At 42.1% G+C, this 19,269-nt stretch overlaps 1 long non-coding RNA gene across 1 annotated transcript in view; it reads left to right on the forward strand.

The window, feature by feature from the left end:
- Nucleotides 1–2,074: 2,074 nt before the first annotated feature.
- LOC140120543 (uncharacterized) overlaps nucleotides 2,075–19,269 on the forward strand; it is a 60,172-nt gene continuing 42,977 nt past the window's right edge. The window contains exons 1-2 of the long non-coding RNA XR_011853855.1: nucleotides 2,075–2,183; nucleotides 2,996–3,070. This is a non-coding gene — a long non-coding RNA (uncharacterized lncRNA). The remainder of the gene's footprint in view (nucleotides 2,184–2,995; nucleotides 3,071–19,269) is intronic.

Here is a 19,269-nt window from a genome sequence, read left to right on the forward strand (position 1 = left end):
ATGCCATGTGTTTATGGTGTGGCGCCCATCGGTACACTGAATATTTATTGCGACTCGACACAGGTAGGTGGAGTTTAACTCGATTGGTTTAAGTCTTGACATCACAAAACCCACTTGTCTCCACCCTCCCTTCTCTACTAAACCTAAATAAACTAAACATGATTTGCGAATGGCTATTACCACTGAGGAGGGTGTGTTCAACATTATCGCTGCGTGCTTAAATTAGCCTAGTGGAAGGTATACTATGCCGCTTCATATTACACCACTGTCATGCACCTATATGTGACCTGCATGCCACAGTCCACGCACAATTTGTCTAGCTTCCTTGATTAAAGGCCCACTTTTTGTGATCCTGGAAACGCACAGGGGTTTCTGTGAGGACATACTAGTTATTTCTTATATCTATAGGGACTCCCTGGGACTCTCCTTGTCAGGGCAGGAGTTATGATATGGAGCTAGGGACAACGCAGCCATAGGGTTTACAAGGTCCAGTGCCTCATCTCCTCCTGGTCTGGGATACTCTATATGGCGGTATGTTCTATCTATAATTGCCCATATATAGTCCTGCTTTCTGAAGACAGATAAGATCTGCTCCTTTTTTCACTTCACTGTGTTTGGGTAGCTCCACACTCTTTAGGTTTGCCAGTATTGTTGTGCTGTTGTACCAGTATGTGATTGCTGCTTTTATTGAGCCTTGGTTTTATATACTGTGTATTGTGCAATTTTTTTTCCATCTTTATTTATTAAAAGTTATGTTTTATACCTATTCTTCACCTCTTCCTAGTGTTACTAATTGTCTGATGAATTTTGTGTCTCTTTGACAGGGAACTGATATTTACGTAATGCAATCGTTCCAAATTTGTGTCTTGTTATTCATGGTAACCACAAAATGTTCTTACAGGAGCCTTTCTATATTAGGCAATAAAATATAAATCATGATGACAACTCACTCAGTTTTTAATCTTAAATTGAAATTCAACAAGCAGTCTATCACCCACACCCTATCTCAATCCAACTAACAGTAGTAAGTCTGCTGCTAACAATCGAGTTTAAAGACAAGCTTTATGTAAATAGTATGGAATCACTTTACTCCTCTTAAGTCATTCAACAGACAAGAAAGATATATAGTGGTATTAAAACAGTAAACTTTATTATAACAAGTTTGGTCATAGAAACTAGTCTTGTGCTCTTGCAGGATTCCCTGGCCAATCATTGCCCAGTCACTTTAGTGATTCTTAATTTAGTCTGGAAATCCTGTTAGCACACAAAGTGAGTTTCTCAGATTTAGCTCACTTGCTGTTAATGGGTTTTAAGCTGGCTGAACACAAAACCCATATCAGGATTCAATCACATGCAGTTTGGCCATATTTCTGTATGATGCAAGAACTCCCATCTTGTGTAATGTGTGTTATCCGCGGAAATGGACCACCATGTTCATCTGCAGCCAGACTTAGGTTCCTAACACCAATAGTTTGAAAAGAGACACTAAATGAAAGCTATATGATTCGCAGAATAATACAGAATGTAAAAGTATCTGCCTTTACATAGCTCAGAGGAAGTCTGAAGGCATGAAAGCATGCTAAAAATATTAAAGGCAACCTCTCACCAGAGGGCTTTTATTAGCGGGTGACAGGTTGACACACACAGAAACAATAATGTATAATCTAAACATGTTTTTAAAAAGTCTTCTTAAAAAGAGTTTTATATTTTTGTAAAATAAATTATATTAAACTTTACCTGGCTCCCTGCCAGCTGTCATATGCGAGTCCCAGTGGTGTGTGAACAAAGTCCCAGCTGCTGATGTAAACGCATGTTCTCTTTACTTATCAATCAAGATTCCCTCCTCACCTCACTAACCACAGCAAGCAAATCTCATGCTTGAACGTAAGCTGCTAATACTTTACATGCACACAGGGCATGGAGACTGGCTACCAGGAGATGAGGCAGAGGAGGGAGGAGGAGGAATCCCCACCTTCCTGAAGTAAACGCTCATTTTCCTCATTGTTCCAAACAAGCCTCCCTCCTCCTCCTCCTCCTCCTCCTCCTCCCTCCTCTGCTGCATCTTGTGGTCTGAACGCTATCTGTGCATAGCAAGTAGTAGTAGCTGACAATCATTTATTTCAGGAGGGGGGCTCAACTAGTTTGCCCACACACTCCTGGGACTTGCATATGAAAGCTGGCAGGTAAGGTTTAATGTAGTTTATTTCAAAAACTATGGAAGTCAGAGCTTTTTTTAAAAAAAACATGTTTTGATTATACATTACTGTGCCTGTGGAATCCTGTCCCCTGCTTGACCAAAGGCCCCCTGGTGACAGGTTCCTTTTAATTCTATTCACACTTTTACTGCTCGTATTGACATAAAAAATGCAACGATGATAATAATGGGGATGAAGGCCCTTTCCCTTTCCCCTAAACTAGCTGCTAACCTAGACAAATCCACCTTGGGCATGTATAGCACTTTCTGGAAGAAAGCCACAATTTTCTAATTTTGCACAAACCTTTTAATGTATTTTACACTGAAGATCCCTATCAATCAGCTTCACAAAAACACAGAATATCATAGAACATGATATAAATAAAATATGAATATAAGGACAGTTTTGGGAATGTTTACCTTCAGTAAAGTTGGAAGCATTACAAAGCGTCATGCATGGCATCCGAACATCAAAAGCGTTTCTGAATGTAATATGATTTAAGTGGAGAATGTGGATCCAGCATATAACCTTTTAAATTATTAGTATTTATTCTAAGTAGAAATGCACATCTATTAAGTTGCCAACCAGATCAACAAAGATTTCTTTAAAATGCTTATTTAAATCTTAGAATAAACCTTAATATTATTTATGACAGTAGTATGCAGTAAAGAAAAGTTTAAGAAAAACCTAATATAGTGCTGTACATGCGGCAGATAATTGACACTTCATACTACAGCATCTCTAGGCACAGCATACACTGTGCAGTGTATAATCAACGTTGTAGTGATCTTATTCCACAGATGCCAACTATCTCCTTCAGTCAAGATGGATCATGTGATGCCCAGGTGTCTGCACTCCATAAAGTTGGTAAAAGGGTAAGAATATCTCTTTAATTGCATGATCTTTAAAGAAAGGTTATCATAAATCATCTTCTTGTTTCTTTCACAAAATGTCTCCAGTTTTCTTACATGTGGAATATTATATTGGTAAAACAATATATTGCTAAAAAATGCTATGTCACCCACTACTATGTGTAATCCTGCTACTTATTGCTATTGAACATGATACATATGTGACTATATATATAATCTAATAGGAGAACTTGAGTTTAAATGGCATCTACCTCCAGGAGGAAGGACTGTATGCAAATGAGCCTGAGAGTGTTAATAGAGCCTGGAGCCCCTCGGGCTCATTTGCATACAGTCTTTCATCCTGGTAGATGTCCTTTAAACACATAGGGAGCAGATTTATCAAGCTGTCTAAAAGTCAAAATATTCTTAGTTGCCCATGGCAACCAATTACAGCTCGGCTTTCATTTTACCGTGAGCCGTGATTGGTTTCCATGGGCGACTTAAAATATTCTGACTTTTAGACAGCTTGATAAATCTGCCCCATAATCTTGCAATTATATACTGCAACTTGATACTGTAAATTTGCTCCATACATCTGGACAATGTTTTTCCACAAGTTAGTATGCCATAATACGGTAAATCCAACTGATGGATTGCTATTAAAAGTATAACAATTATTTACTGGAATACATTTATTAACGAAACTCATTTTTTATTTTATGTAGAAAACATTAATTCTAATTAACATATTACTGACAATTGAAAAATTATGTTGGAAGCAAAAGTCATAATTTAAAATGTACAAAACAGCAAAGATCATCATATAGCAATGAATTCAAGAATAACTGTAGAAACTCGAAATTTTTCAAGGCTTTTACACAATTTATTGTGCATAGACAAGAGTTCCGATTATTTCCAGGGTTGGACTGGCAAAGCAACCCACTGGGAGATTTCCCGGGGGAATGACTGCCTCTGGGCTGGTTTCATCATGTTTTAGCTGTGATTCACTGCAAAAGTGTGATGAAAAATGAGTTCAGGAGCACACAGCAATCTGCAACAGGACCTGTAATTACATCATTCACAGTCCTATTGGATGGGAGGTGCAGATTAATGTAGCAAGATAAATATACATTTACTCACATCCTCCCAGGTAAAGGATCTTAACTGATGTCATGTTATCACATGACCTGCACATTACTGCATTATATAGGCAGGGCCGGTTCTAGACAAAGTGGGACCCTGGGCAAAATTAAAAGCGGGGCCCCAAAATAAAACTATTTTATGACCAGTCACAGTCAGCAAGAGGCTCCCTTTAATATGATAAAATAAACTGTAATTTTGGAGAATTTTATTGGAAGATAGGGAGATTGATGGGCAGCATGGTGGCTCAGTGATTAGTACTACAGCCTTGCAGCGCTGGTCAACATCTGCAAAGAGTTTGGTCATTCTCTCTATGTCTGTGTGGGTTTCCTCCGGTTTCCTCCCACACTCCAAAAAATTACTGGTAGGTGGATTAGAGTGTGAGGCCCATTGGGGACAGGGACCGATATTTTCTGAAAGCAGACACTTGCCCCGTTTTCAAAATTGCATCAAAGAGTTTACAGACATAGGTGCCTTCATGCAATTTTGATTCAAACTGAAACATTTTATAAAAAATACTTAAAATTTGACTTTGATGGCAAAAAAATTGTTCCAAACAGAATTTACCTTCACATCTCCTAAATGTACTAGATGGACATGGGTAGAGTTCCCAAATGTGCCCTATTGATATGTTCACATAAATAAATCCACATAATATGACTAAAACTGTAATACAGGTGGTCCCCTACTTAAGAACACTCGACTTACATACGACCCCTAGTTACAAACGGACCTCTGGATGTTGGTAATTTATTGTACTTTAGTCCAAGGCTACAATAAACAGCTATAACAGTTATCACTGGTGTCTGTAATGAAGCTTTACTGTTAATCCTGATTCTTATGACAACCCAACATTTTTAAAATCCAATTGTCACAGAGACCAAAAAAGTTCTGGCTGGGATTACAGTGATAAAATATACAGTTCCGACTTACATACAAATTCAACTTAAGAACCAGCACCATGCTCCAAAAGTAGCTGGCACTAGGCAGCTTAAGTGCCAGTACCTGGCAAAAGTGGAGCTGTGGGCAGTGTCCATTCTGACATAAGCCCCAAGCCTCACAACATTGTTTCAACACAACACTGTTTGTGTCGCAGTGGCACCCCTACTGTAGTAATACCTAGGCATGTAGCCTGTGTCTGTGGCTAGCATATTTTCGTGCTGTAATCATTTCCCCATATGCTATGTAATGTGGTCATATTAACCTGTATTGTGCTGTATCGCACTGTTCTGTTACCAAGTCTGTATGCAACTTAGGAACTAGCACCTGAGTAACAAGCAACATGCAAGAATGATGTGTCTCTCGTAGTGTATTTACTTAGTTGCAATGTTAACCCTGTCTTTATTGTGTGTACAATGGCCAGGACGCTATGTACATAAGAATTTTAAAGTATTATTGTATCGTATTTACATTCACATCATCAAACAGATCCAAGCGTCCTACCTCCAAATGTAAAATTGGAATAATCACTTTTTAAACTTTTAATGGTTTGATCTACATCATGAATCTTTCCACTTCATCTAGCTGCCTTGGTGAAACTTGATACACAGAGAGCAAAGTAGCGAGTTGTGCGATTTTGATCAGTGTGAATGGGCGCCAGCATATGGTAAATCCCCCCTAAATATGAACTTTAACGCAAACAAATTGTTAAACACATGGGGGCACATTTATTTATAAGGTCACTCAAGTTCACTAAAAGTCCATTGTCTGTCTATTATGCTGCGTGCGGCAATTCACTAAGATTGCTAAGAAATCATTAATCTGGGGCTTCCCCGCAATGGTCCAACAGACTTCACCATCTTTTTTGTGGTGTTCCTTTAACATAGGGCGTGCAACATAATTTGAAACTTAAATACGACGCTTGGTCCGAATCAGGCAGACGGTCCCTCGGCACGTCCCCTAATTTGTGTGGCATGGAAGCCAGTGCAGCTGCACCACAAAAGGGTCGTTTGCGACACAATTTCAATGCAGACACTTCTTAAATACTTGTGCAAGCCTATTTTCCCCATGAAGAACGTGCACGGTCCGACAAAAGTGCACTGTGCGACCCTTAGTGAATGTGCCCCATGGAGTCAATATTTCCAACTATGCATGAAATATCAATATTTATTGCAATCCATTAAAAACACATGTTGCAGTAATGAAGTATTTCAATAAAAAAGAGAGAAAACATGCCCCATTTTAAACCATTTGGCATGTAAAGATACAAGTTATTTGTAGATAGCCAAACAGAACCAGCAACTAAACTCTTAATTATGCGTCTGTGTTGCAGCAATGATCCCTATCATTAACAATATTTACGACACTGCGGCTGGATTCTTGCCTCTCTACAACACTAGACCCTAACAACATGTATAACTCAGGTTACCTACCATGACAAGTGTAAAGTATGCCTACACTTGTTGTGGGTAGGTAACCTCATATCAGACCCTTACAAACGTAATGTTTTTAAATGATTTTATACACTTTTCCAATGAAACTGGGGTTGCTCTGCTACCCAAGTTACAGGGGAAAGTGCACAATTGTAGTGACATGTGCCATAGTTTGGGCTTTGAAGGGTCCAGTGTATGTATAGATAGCTGACCAGCCACTGACAACACCGCTTCTATAAACTCCTTAAGGGTCTATGACTGCCCTCTGTAGATTTATGTATTAAATACTCAACAACCGATAATAATAATAATAATAATGATAATAATAATAATAATAATTCATATAATAATAATGAAATCAATGCATTTCTAAATTTAATTCTTTCTCTCTTTTTTTTTTAAACAGGTGTTAATTGATTTTAAGCAGATATATCAGAGAACCAACACTTGTGTTATTTTCTTAAAAATTCATATCCTTCATTGTGTGAAAAATACAAAAAAATACAAAGCATGTGGAGCATGCATGCTCAATAATAAAATCGCTTAGCAGGCCTACCCGTTTTGTACATTACGGTGTGTGGTTCTTAGTCATTGTCTATCTGCTAGTAGTAAAATAATCATTTAAATAGTTTTCATACTTACATCGTTGAGATTAATGCACCAGCACAGTTAGTAAGACAACAAACAAATGCTACAATTATTTAAACTTAATGCATAGTTTCAAATATACTTTAAACATTTTGTACATATTAATAAAAACACATTGTATCTATTGTTTAGACCTTTCATTGATCCAATTTTAGGACCCAATATATTTCTCTCTCTTTTGGGGATGGTAAGTTTCTCAATAGCTGTAACGTGCAACATTTGTTAATGAATCTGTTTTACATGAATCCCGGACATGTTCTGATATTCTTACCTTGAATGGTCTGATTTTCCTGCCGACATACTGTATGCACCATTGTGCACAGGCAGCTAAGTATATGACTAAACGGCTGTTGCAATTAATCATTAAAGAAATGGAAAAACATTAATTATCCTATAAAGGAAGCAAAAAGTTTTATTAGGTATCATATATTTGCATGCATTACATCTGTTTCCTCCACATGGATAAGAGTCTTTACTCGATAGTCATGTAGTGGCTTATGATTTCCTTCTAATATCATAAACTGATGGAGAAACCATGTCTCCTATTGACACACTCTACGGGCAACAAAATCTGTAGTTATGGATGAGATTGGGTAGAAATCTGAATTCTTAGCCTTTCCATCATACTAATTTTTTGTGCTTCTTCCATACATTGTTGTAGATTAAGTTCAGTACTTTGTTCCTGAAAATTAAGGTTTTCAGTTCAGTTTTGTATGGAGCATATTGTTTCATGCTCCTATATGTTCTGGGGTTGTCTATTGCAAAAAAATTACTTTTTACAGTCAAAGCTCTAATACATTTTTGCACATCCATGAGTAAAAATTAAATCTCTTTGTCAGCACATACTTTAAATCTTTGCTTAGAATCGATATTTGCATTTTACTTATTATGCATGCAGATAAATTCAATACTGTTAGTTCCTGTTCATCGTCCCTGTCTTATTTTTTCTCATGTTGGGATAATATGTTGTGTTGCCTCCTGTGTTTCTTCCCTGCTCTCCTAGATGTCCTCCTGGAGGGGGTTTGCTGTTCATTCGTCCCGCATAGTTTTTTGCAGTTGCATTCGATTGGGCACTGTTCACATGAGTATGACTAATGCATGCATCAAGTTGTGGGTTGTTGTTCTCCATGTGACACATAAAAAAAATAAAAATTATAATAAAAAAACATAAATGTTCAAATCAGCCCCTTTCCCTAGAACTGGTATAAATATAAATAAACAGTAAAAATCATAAATACATTAGGAATCGCCACGTCTGAAAATGCCCGTTTTTCACTGCGTTTAACCCCGTAATGGAAAATTACCAAAAAAAAGTAGAAAATTACACTTTTTTGACATTTTGAAAAATCAAAAAAATTCCATTAAATGTCATACAGTCTTAATAAAGGTGGCATTGAAAATGTCATTAAAAGTTGCACAAAATGACACCAAAGTACAAAAAAGTTATAAGCATCAGAAGATGGCAAAATTAAAAAAAAATATTGTACAGGAGGTTTTAATTTTTGTAAATGTATGAAAACATTATAAAACCTATAGAAATTTGGTATCCCCGTAATCGTATCGACCCTAAGAAAAGAGTAGACATTTCATTTGGGGAACACAGTGAAAGCCGTAAAATCCAAGCCCACAAGAAAATGACGCAAATGTGTTTTTTCTCCATTTTCACTGCATTTGGATTTTTTTTACCGCTTCCAAATACATGGCATGGATTATTCAATACCATCACTATAAAGTGCAATTTGTTACACAGAAAACAATCCATCACAGAGTTCTTTAAGTGTAAAAATAAAAAAGTTAAAGATTTTTGAAGGTGGGGAGTGAAAAATGAAAATGAAAAATCATAAAAAGGCCAGGTCGTTAAGGGGTTAAGATTAGAGATGAGCGAACACACTCGTCCGAGCTTGATGCTCGTTCGAGCATTAGCGTACTCGTAACTGCTCGTTGCTCGGACGAATACTTCGCCAGCTCGAGAAAATGGCATCTCCCGCCGTTTTGATTTTTGGCGGCCAGAAACAGAGCCAATCACAAGCCAGGAGACTCTGCACTCCACCCAGCATGACATGGTACCCTTACATGTCGATAGCAGTGGTTGGCTGGCCTGATCAGGTGACCCTGGAATAGACTAGCCCCTGCCCGCGCTGCTCGGAACATTCTCTGTCTGGATGCCGTTAGGGAGAGAGTTGCTGCTGCTGCAGAGATAGCGTTAGGGTGTTATATTAGCTTATTGTTAGGCAGGAGTGAGTCTATAAGAGCCCAACAGCCCTTGTTAGGGCTAGAATAGCGTTATATATATATTTTTTTTTGTTTGCTTGTGGCTGGGCTTGCTGGCACTAGTAGTGCAGCTAGTACCATATTGTGACGAATTTGCAGGGAGACTTGTGAACGTTATATTTAGCTCTTAGTGACACACATATCCATCTCAAACACCTAAGTGGGACAATTTATTAGGGGTTTTATTGAATTAGGCAAAGTCTGACGATTTTTTTCAAAACTTAAAGTGACTTAAAATCCAGTTGTTGTGTGCTGTTAGTGTAGTTTAGAAACTAAGCATACAAGACCCCATCCGGGTTTCTTAGGCCTACAATAGCGTTATATATATATATATTTTGTTGATTTGCTTGTGGCTGGCCTTGCTGGCACTAGTAGTGCATCTCGTACCATATTGTGAGGAATTTGCAGGGAGACTTGCGAACGTTATATTTAGCTCTTAGTGACACACATATCCATCTCAAACACCTAAGTGGGACAATTTATTAGGGGTTTGATTGAATTAGGCACAGTCTGACGATTTTTTTTTTTTCAAAACTTAAAGTGACTTAAAATCCAGTTGTGTGCTGTCAGTGTAGGTTAGAAACTAGGCATACAAGAACCCAACCGGCTTTCTTAGGCCTACAATAGCGTTATATATATTGTGGGAGATTTGGCCCAGTACAGACCCTGGTAGCGGGGTGCTGTGATGCAGGTCAACACAGTGACACCAAGGTACAGTCCAAAACAGGTCTAGCCTGCGTTTATTGCAGCAGGAACAAAATAAAACAGCCTTCACATTCAGGCAACAAAACAAAATAATATCCTACCCGTCAGGGTGCTAACTATACAGTGATTCTCTGACTCACCACTAACAAAATACTTTGCTGCTCCAGGCACAGAGGTCAAGGCTGCGTGCTCTCCAGCCTCCACTCAGAGAGACCACACTCTCAGCTCTGCTAGGCAGCTTTATGCAGACTGATTAGGCTGCTCCCATCACCTGTGTCCAAGGTGCTGGACAACACAACCTCAGCACTCAGGCCTCGCATAGTATGAAATCCTAGGGGAAACATACAACCCATCCACAGTTAACCCGTTCAGTGTCTCACATACCCTCCCCCTCTGTTTGACCCTGTAGGGGCGAACACTTTTTGCCATCAGACAGTGGGTACGAGACAGGGCATCAGCATTCCCATGCAGCTTTCCTGCTCGATGTTCTACCGTGAACTTGAAATTTTGTAACATTAGGAACTACTTTGTGACCCTGATGTTCCTTTCTTTAGCCTGACTCATCCAGGTGAGGGGAGAGTGATCGGTTACTAGCGTAAACTGTCGCCCTATCAAGTAATACCTCAGGGATTCCAGAGCCCATTTGATCGCCAAGCACTCCCTCTCAACTATACTATAGTTCTTCTCAGGGGGTGTGAGCTTGCGGCTTAGGAATGTCACAGGATGTTCCTCATCCTCCACTACTTGGGACAGGACAGCCCCTAAACCCACGTCAGAAGCGTCAGTCTGTACAATAAAGGTTTTGGTGAAGTTAGGGGTGATCAGTACCGGTCCCTCGCACAAAACCGTCTTAAGTCGCTGAAACGCCCCCTCAGCCTCTTCACTCCACTTTACCATTACCGACCCGCTACCCTTGGTCAGGTCAGTCAGGGGTGCCGCTATTGTCGCAAAATCGGGAATAAATCGGCGATAATAGCCCACTTTGCCTAGGAAAGCCCTCACTTGCTTCTTGCTCACAGGTCGTGGCCACTGCTGTATCGCCTCCACTTTATTTACTTGGGGTTTGATGACCCCTCGCCCAATACAGTACCCCAGGTAACGGGCCTCTTCCAGACCAAGCGCACATTTTTGGGGGTTCGCTGTCAACCCTGCTGCCCTCAGGGAGTCTGCCACTGCTTGTAACTTGGCTAGATGACTCTCCCAATCGTTACTATAGACTATGATGTCATCCAGGTAGGCCGAGGCATATCTCCGGTGAGGTTTTAGCACGAGATCCATTAACCTCTGGAATGTGGCAGGGGCCCCATGTAGCTCAAAGGGAAGTACCACATACTGAAATAGACCATCAGGGGTAACAAAAGCTGTCTTCTCTTTAGCCCTGTCAGTAAGGGGTACCTGCCAATACCCTTTCGTCAGGTCAAGGGTGGAGAAGAACCTAGCCTGTCCAAGTCGTTCTATCAACTTGTCAACTCTAGGCATGGGGTAAGAATCAAATTTGGATACCTCGTTCAACTTCCTAAAGTCATTGCAGAACCGTAGGGAACCATCAGGCTTGGGAATCAACACAATAGGACTCGACCAGTCACTTTTAGACTCCTCGATAACCCCCAGGTCTAACATCTGCCTGACTTCTTCGGTTATGGCTTGCCGGCATGCTTCAGGGGCCCGGTATTGTTTTTGGTGTACCCGGATGTGGGGTTCGGTTATGATGTCATGCTTGATGACTGAAGTACGACCCGGTAACTTAGAGAACACATCAACGTTTCGAAGCACAAACTCCTTCGCTTCCTGAATCTGGGCCCTGGAGAGGGACTCCGAGATCCGTACTTCAGGCACCTTGGCATCGGGTACACCTACCTCGGGCGTCACCTTCTTGGGGACAGATGCTTTTCCTACTCCCACAGCTATGAGGGACTCTCTTTCCCTCCATGGCTTTAGGAGGTTCACGTGGTATATCTGTTCGGGTTTCCTCCTCCCCGGCTGATATACCTTGTAGTTGACCTCCCCTACTTTCTCCATGACCTCATATGGACCTTGCCATTTTGCCAAGAACTTACTCTCTATGAAGGCAACAAACAATCCCAGTCCTTCCCATCTTTGCTGACCACCCTCTTTAGCATCCCCTTCAAAGTCTTGTTAAACCTCTCGACCAGGCCATCTGTCTGGGGGTGATATACAGAGGTGCGGAGCTGTTTAACCTGCAGTAATTTACACATCTCCTTCATTACTCTAGGGGTACCCTGGTCAGTCAAGATTTCCTTGGGGAGGCCTGTGCGGGAGAATACCTGTAACAGCTCCCTAGCAATGTTTTTGGAGGAGGTGTTCCTTAATGGAATCGCCTCTGGATACCGCGTAGCGTAGTCCAGGATAACCAGGATGTACTGGTGCCCCCTTGTGGATTTGACTATGGGGCCAACCAAATCCATTGCAATCCGTTCAAACGGCACCTCTATGATTGGTAATGGGAGCAGAGGACTCCGGAAGTGGGACAACGGGGCAGTAAGTTGACACTCAGGGCAGGAGCTACAATACCGGTTTACCTCCTCCCATACCCCAGGCCAGAAAAATCTCTGCAGGATTCTCTCTCGGGTCTTCTCAGCACCTAAGTGCCCTCCCAGCACATGTTTGTGTGCCAAATCTAGCACCAGCCTACGGTGAGATTGGGGTACTACAAGTTGCTCAAACTCCTCACCCCGTATCTGGTCAACCCTGTACAACAGTTCCCCAACAATCACCATTCGGGGTATATTTTGTCAGCCCCTGGTATTTGGAGTACCCCATTTATCACTTTAACATTCTCCCGTGCTTTAAATAAGGTAGGGTCCTGTAGCTGTGCAGCCCCAAAATTTTCACGGGAAATCTCAAGGTCCGGCATGTCGGCCCCCTCCTCGTGACCCTCGAACTCACCAGCTAGGACCTCTAGGGGAGAGAATTCATCACCTGGGGTCACCCCTACTGCTGGTGTGGGTACATTGGCCTCGAAGGGTTCAGGGGCCAAGGCCGGGCATATCCGATGTCCATTATCTGTAATAGCACCTGAGGTGGGTCTTCGTCTCCAGAGGTCCCAAAACACCGGTAAGTCTCTGCCGATAATAGCCTCATGAAACAGGGTCCCCACCACCCCCACTTCATGGGTGATAGTACCACAAGGTGTATGTAGGTTGATGACGGCAGTGGGATATTCGCGAGTGTCCCCATGTATACATAACACTCCCACTTTACGCCCACTGTACAGTCCAGGATCAACCAAAGTTCCCCGCACCAGGGTGACCAGACTTCCTGAGTCTAGCAAGGCTTCCACCGTGTGACCACCGATTGTGACCATACACACTTGGGGTTCAGCATCCGTGACTGACTCGGCTGCCAGAACCGGCCGGGCAAACAGTGACATTCGCCGGGTCTGGTTGCAGTCCATTGGCTCCACTGACAGGGGACAGTTGGCAGCAATATGGCCCATTTCATGGCATCGCCAGCACTGGATACGGCTATGACCTCTGTCACGAGCCTCACTGGGTTTCTGTGTATCCAAGCCCCCCAGTGGACCCCCTCCCAACCTGACCTGTCTCCCTTTTTCTGCAGTAGCAGTCTTACCAGATGGTTTAGTGGTCTTGTCACTAGCACTGCTTCGTGTGGGAGAGATAAGTAGAAGATCCTGCGTAGCCCGAGATCTCTCTACTAGGGACACGAGTTCCTCAGCATTTGTGGGACTGACCTGTCCAACCCATCGCTGGAGCCGAGAGGGCAGAGAACAGGTGACCTTGTCAAGAACCACTCTCTCGACCATCTGTGCTGGAGTGCAGTCCTCGGGTTGTAGCCACTTCCGGACAAGATGGATCAGGTCGTGCATTTGGGAGCGCGGGGGTAGTTTTTCAGAGTATGCCCACTGATGGACCCGGCTGGAACGAAATTGTATGGTGACGCCAAGACGAGCCAGAATCTCCGCCTTTAGCTGGTGGTACTCACAGGCCTCCGTTTCACTCAGGTCGTAGTAGGCCTTCTGCAATTCAACTGTTAGGAACGGTGCCAGGACATCTGCCCACTGCTCAGCTGGTAACTCCTCTCGCTCAGCTACTCGCTCTAAACACAGTGAGATACGCCTCCACGTCGTCGGTTGCCGTCATCTTTTGTAACGCCTTCTGCACTGCAGCCCGTGAGGAATGCTGGACAACCGGGTACCCTTGCAAACCAGTATGGGACCCCTCAGTAGTCGTCACTTGCGGTGCTGCCATAATGCCAGAAAACTTTTCCATCATCAGCTGGAACATGGCTCAGGACTCTTCCTGCTGTTGCAGGAGCATGGTTTGCTGCTGGCAGGACCTCTCCTCCTGCTGCTGGAGCATGGCTTGCTGCAGCTGTCGATTAGCCTGGGACTCTTCCTGCTGCTGGCGGGACGTCTCCTCCTGCTGCTGGAGCATAGCCTTAATAAAGTCCTCCATCTTGGCTTTATGCTGCAATTTGCCTGCAGCTTTCACCCAGGCCATGCAATGTTGCAGGATGTAGCGAGCCTTTTCAGGTGTGTGTCTTTTGAACTGCCCACAATCCGAAGCACCATATGTGGGAGATTTGGCCCAGTAGAGACCGTGGTAGCGGGGTGCTGTGATGCAGTTCAAGACAGTGACACCAAGGTACAGTGCAAAACAGGTCTAGCCTGCGTTTATTGCAGCAGGAACAAAATAAAACAGCCTTCACATTCAGGCAACAAAACAAAATAATATCCTACCCGTCAGGGTGCTAACTATACAGTGATTCTCTGACTCACCACTAACAAAATACTTTGCTGCTCCAGGCACAGAGGTCAAGGCTGCGTGCTCTCCAGACTCCACTCTCCAGAGACCACACTCTCAGCTCTGCTCGGCAGCTTTATGCAGACTGATTAGGCTGCTCCCATCACCTGTGTCCGAGGTGCTGGACAACACAACCTCAGCACTCAGGCCTCGCATAGTATGAAAACCTTGGGGAAACATACCGCCCATCCACAGTTAACCCCTTCAGTGTCTCACAATATATATATATATATATATATATATATATATATACGTAGGGAAAGTCCAAAACAGCACTTCAAAGAAATAGCAGTGGTGGGTGCAGGCACTCAGAACCAGGCTTTAGGTCCTCCAGAGGTAGGTAATTGAAAATAGGCAGCACTCCAAGGTATTCAGTGAAAAAGTGGTGTTCTTTATTCCATGTTAGAGTACATTAAAGTACATAAGCAGCGACGTTTCGGCTCCAGGGAGCCTTTTTCAAGCCAAGTGAAGACAGTGGAGCTCATATATATACCAGAGTGATCACATGATTAAGTAGCCCCGCCCCCTAATTTGCATATCCCGTCTAAATTTACAAACATGATAGGCATTAAATATCCACAAAATCATCAATAAATATATACATAGTGAAAGTGCATGTGCTGTGGTACAGTACATACCATTGATTTTACAAATATCATCAAGATTGTGTATTATAAAGTGCTAAGTGCAGTGTTACAATCAAAAACAATGACAAAAGATTCCAGGATCTCACCATCCCATCCACGCGCTGCAGAGGGAAAAAACCAGCCTGTGAGCGCGCCGATAGCCTCCGTGCGTTATACGCACATATGGAACGCAAGCCAAAGGAGGTGTAATGCTGCTATACCGTTGTCTAGGAGACCAACGTCACTAATGCTCTGCTGTCACTCATATTACTAGAACCAGTCGGTGTAATGCAAAGCGGTACATTGTAAATTATATGCGTGTGTAACGCTGAATAGATTAGGGTCAATGGCACAAAAAGAGGGCATATATAGTTATACAGAGTCGGCACTTTTAGTGTCCGAGGGGCCAATAATGGCCAATGAAAGAGGAGGTAACGGGTCAGGTCCCTGCGTATTCAGGAGACAGAACCCACGGGCATCTAATCCACCCTGCAGCATCCAATTAGCTTGTCAGGGGATACGGATCCGGTGCCACTACTCCCCATGTTAACCCTACACAGGAAAGCCACTCCCTTGGCACATAATATGACCACTGGGTACATTAACTGGTACCGTGGGTACCTTGATTTATTAAGGGAAATTGTACAAGAGTAGACAACAAGGTGAAGCAACAAATCCAAAAAAGGCAAAAAACGAAAAAGTAGCAAAATTTAAAGTAGATGGCAGCATATGGTGGTGTCGGATGGTGAGGAGACTCCCGGTATTGGCTTCAATACATTCATATATTCATGTCATCTGGAAAAATAAAAGAAAGACATTTTAGTAATATTACTCAAGTGTCGTAAAAATATTTAGACATTCATTAGAGGTGTTATCACTTTGTGTCAACACATCCTATAGGATATCATAAAGGTCTCCAGGCTAGAGCATTGTCACATACATTTCAAATACCGGTCAACTTAAAATCAACATTAAGACCTTTTGGTCTAAGGGTGTCAAGGACATATATCCATTCTAACTCCTTCTTTTTCAAAATGCGTTCTCTGTCCCCTCCTCTACGCAATGGGGGTACATAATCGATCAATTGGAATCGTAAGTCCTTTTCTGTGTGGCCTGCCTCAATAAAGTGTTTCGGCACAGGTAAATCTCTCCTACCGCTACGTATTGTGTAGCGGTGTTGGTTGAATCTAGTTTTAAATTCGAGAGTAGTCTCTCCAATATAGATGAACCCACAAGGGCAGCTCAGTTTATAGATCACATAGCAGCTATCGCAGTTAAGGTAGTGTTTTATTTTATACTCAACATCATTGTGAAGGAACATCGCACCTTTATCCATTTGTTTGCAGTTGATACAACTGCGACAAGGATAAGAACCCTTGTTTAGTTGACCCATAATCCCTGTTTGTCTGGTTTTTCACATGGACCCCACGTCCGATTTGACTATCCGATCTTTTAACGAGTGTGACTTTCTATAGGAAAAAAGGGGAGGATTCTGGAATTCGGGGATATGGACTGGACCCCCCGATAGTTTAGACCAATGTTTGCGAACAATATTAGAGATGGCAATACTTTGTTCACTATATGTGGATACGAAAGGGAGTCTTTTGAGGTTAGGCTTTAAATTTTGCTACTTTTTCGTTTTTTGCCTTTTTTGGATTTGTTGCTTCACCTTGTTGTCTACTCTTGTACAATTTCCCTTAATAAATCAAGGTACCCACGGTACCAGTTAATGTACCCAGTGGTCATATTATGTGCCAAGGGAGTGGCTTTCCTGTGTAGGGTTAACATGGGGAGTAGTGGCACCGGATCCGTATCCCCTGACAAGCTAATTGGATGCTGCAGGGTGGATTAGATGCCCGTGGGTTCTGTCTCCTGAATACGCAGGGACCTGACCCGTTACCTCCTCTTTCATTGGCCATTATTGGCCCCTCGGACACTAAAAGTGCCGACTCTGTATAACTATATATGCCCTCTTTTTGTGCCATTGACCCTAATCTATTCAGCGTTACACACGCATATAATTTACAATGTACCGCTTTGCATTACACCGACTGGTTCTAGTAATATGAGTGACAGCAGAGCATTAGTGACGTTGGTCTCCTAGACAACGGTATAGCAGCATTTCCGGTCATGCGCATTACACCTCCTTTGGCTTGCGTTCCATATGTGCGTATAACGCACGGAGGCTATCGGCGCGCTCACAGGCTGGTTTTTTCCCTCTGCAGCGCGTGGATGGGATGGTGAGATCCTGGAATCTTTTGTCATTGTTTTTGATTGTAACACTGCACTTAGCACTTTATAATACACAATCTTGATGATATTTGTAAAATCAATGGTATGTACTGTACCACAGCACATGCACTTTCACTATGTATATATTTATTGATGATTTTGTGGATATTTAATGCCTATCATGTTTGTAAATTTAGACGGGATATGCAAATTAGGGGGCGGGGCTACTTAATCATGTGATCACTCTGGTATATATATGAGCTCCACTGTCTTCACTTGGCTTGAAAAAGGCTCCCTGGAGCCGAAACGTCGCTGCTTATGTACTTTAATGTACTCTAACATGGAATAAAGAACACCACTTTTTCACTGAATACCTTGGAGTGCTGCCTATTTTCAATTACCTATAATATATATATATATATATATATATATATATATATATATTTTTTTTTTTTTGTTTATTTGCTTGTGGCTGGCCTTGCTGGCACTAGTAGTGCAGCTAGTACCATATTGTGACGAATTAGCAGGGAGACTTGCGAACGTTCTATTTAGCTCTTATTGGCACACATATCCATCTCAAACACCTAAGTGGGACAATTTATTAGGGGTTTGATTGAAATAGGCACAGTCTGCAATGTATTTGCAATGTATGATCTGTATTTATGTATTTTAACTCAAATAAAATATGTTTAAAGAAAAAAAAAAAGAAATAGGCACAGTCTGCTTTTTTTTTTTTTTCAAAAATTAAAGTGACTTAAAATCCAGTTGTGTGCTGTCAGTGTAGGTTAGAAATTAAGCATACAAGAACCCAACCGGCTTTCTTAGGCCTACAATAGCGTTATATATATTTATTTTGTTGATTTGCTGGCTGGCCTTGCTGGCACTAGTAGTGCAGCTAGTGCCATATTGTGACGAATTTGCAGGGAGTCTTGCGAACGTTCTGTATAGCTTTTAGTGACACGCATATCAATTTCGAACACCTAAGTGGGACAATTTATTAGGGGTTTGATTGAATTAGGCACAGTCTGCTTTTTCTTTTTTTTTTTTTTTCAAAAATAAAAGTCATCAGGCACAGCACAAAATCCTGTTGTGTGCTGTCGGTGTAGGTTAGAAACTAGCCATAGCAATAGGATAGCATTGTTTTCTTAAAAAAACTAAAACACAAAAAAAACACAAAAAAAAATAAATAAACAGTTTACACTTTAATTTTGAAAATGTTGAACCCGAGGGCTAGGGGTAGAGGACGAGGGCATTTGCGTCCCACTACTGCAGGGGTCAGAGGCCGTGGTCCTGGGCGGGGTGAGACACCACCTGCTGATGAGGGAGCAGGGGAACGCCGCAGAGCTACACTCCCTAGGTTCATGTCTCAAGTTACTGGGACTCGTGGTAGAGCACTGTTGAGGCCAGAACAGTGCGAACAGGTGATGTTGCGGATTGCCGACAAT

Source organism: Engystomops pustulosus, chromosome 3, assembly GCF_040894005.1.
Source record: "Engystomops pustulosus chromosome 3, aEngPut4.maternal, whole genome shotgun sequence".
NCBI lineage: Eukaryota > Metazoa > Chordata > Amphibia > Anura > Leptodactylidae > Engystomops > Engystomops pustulosus.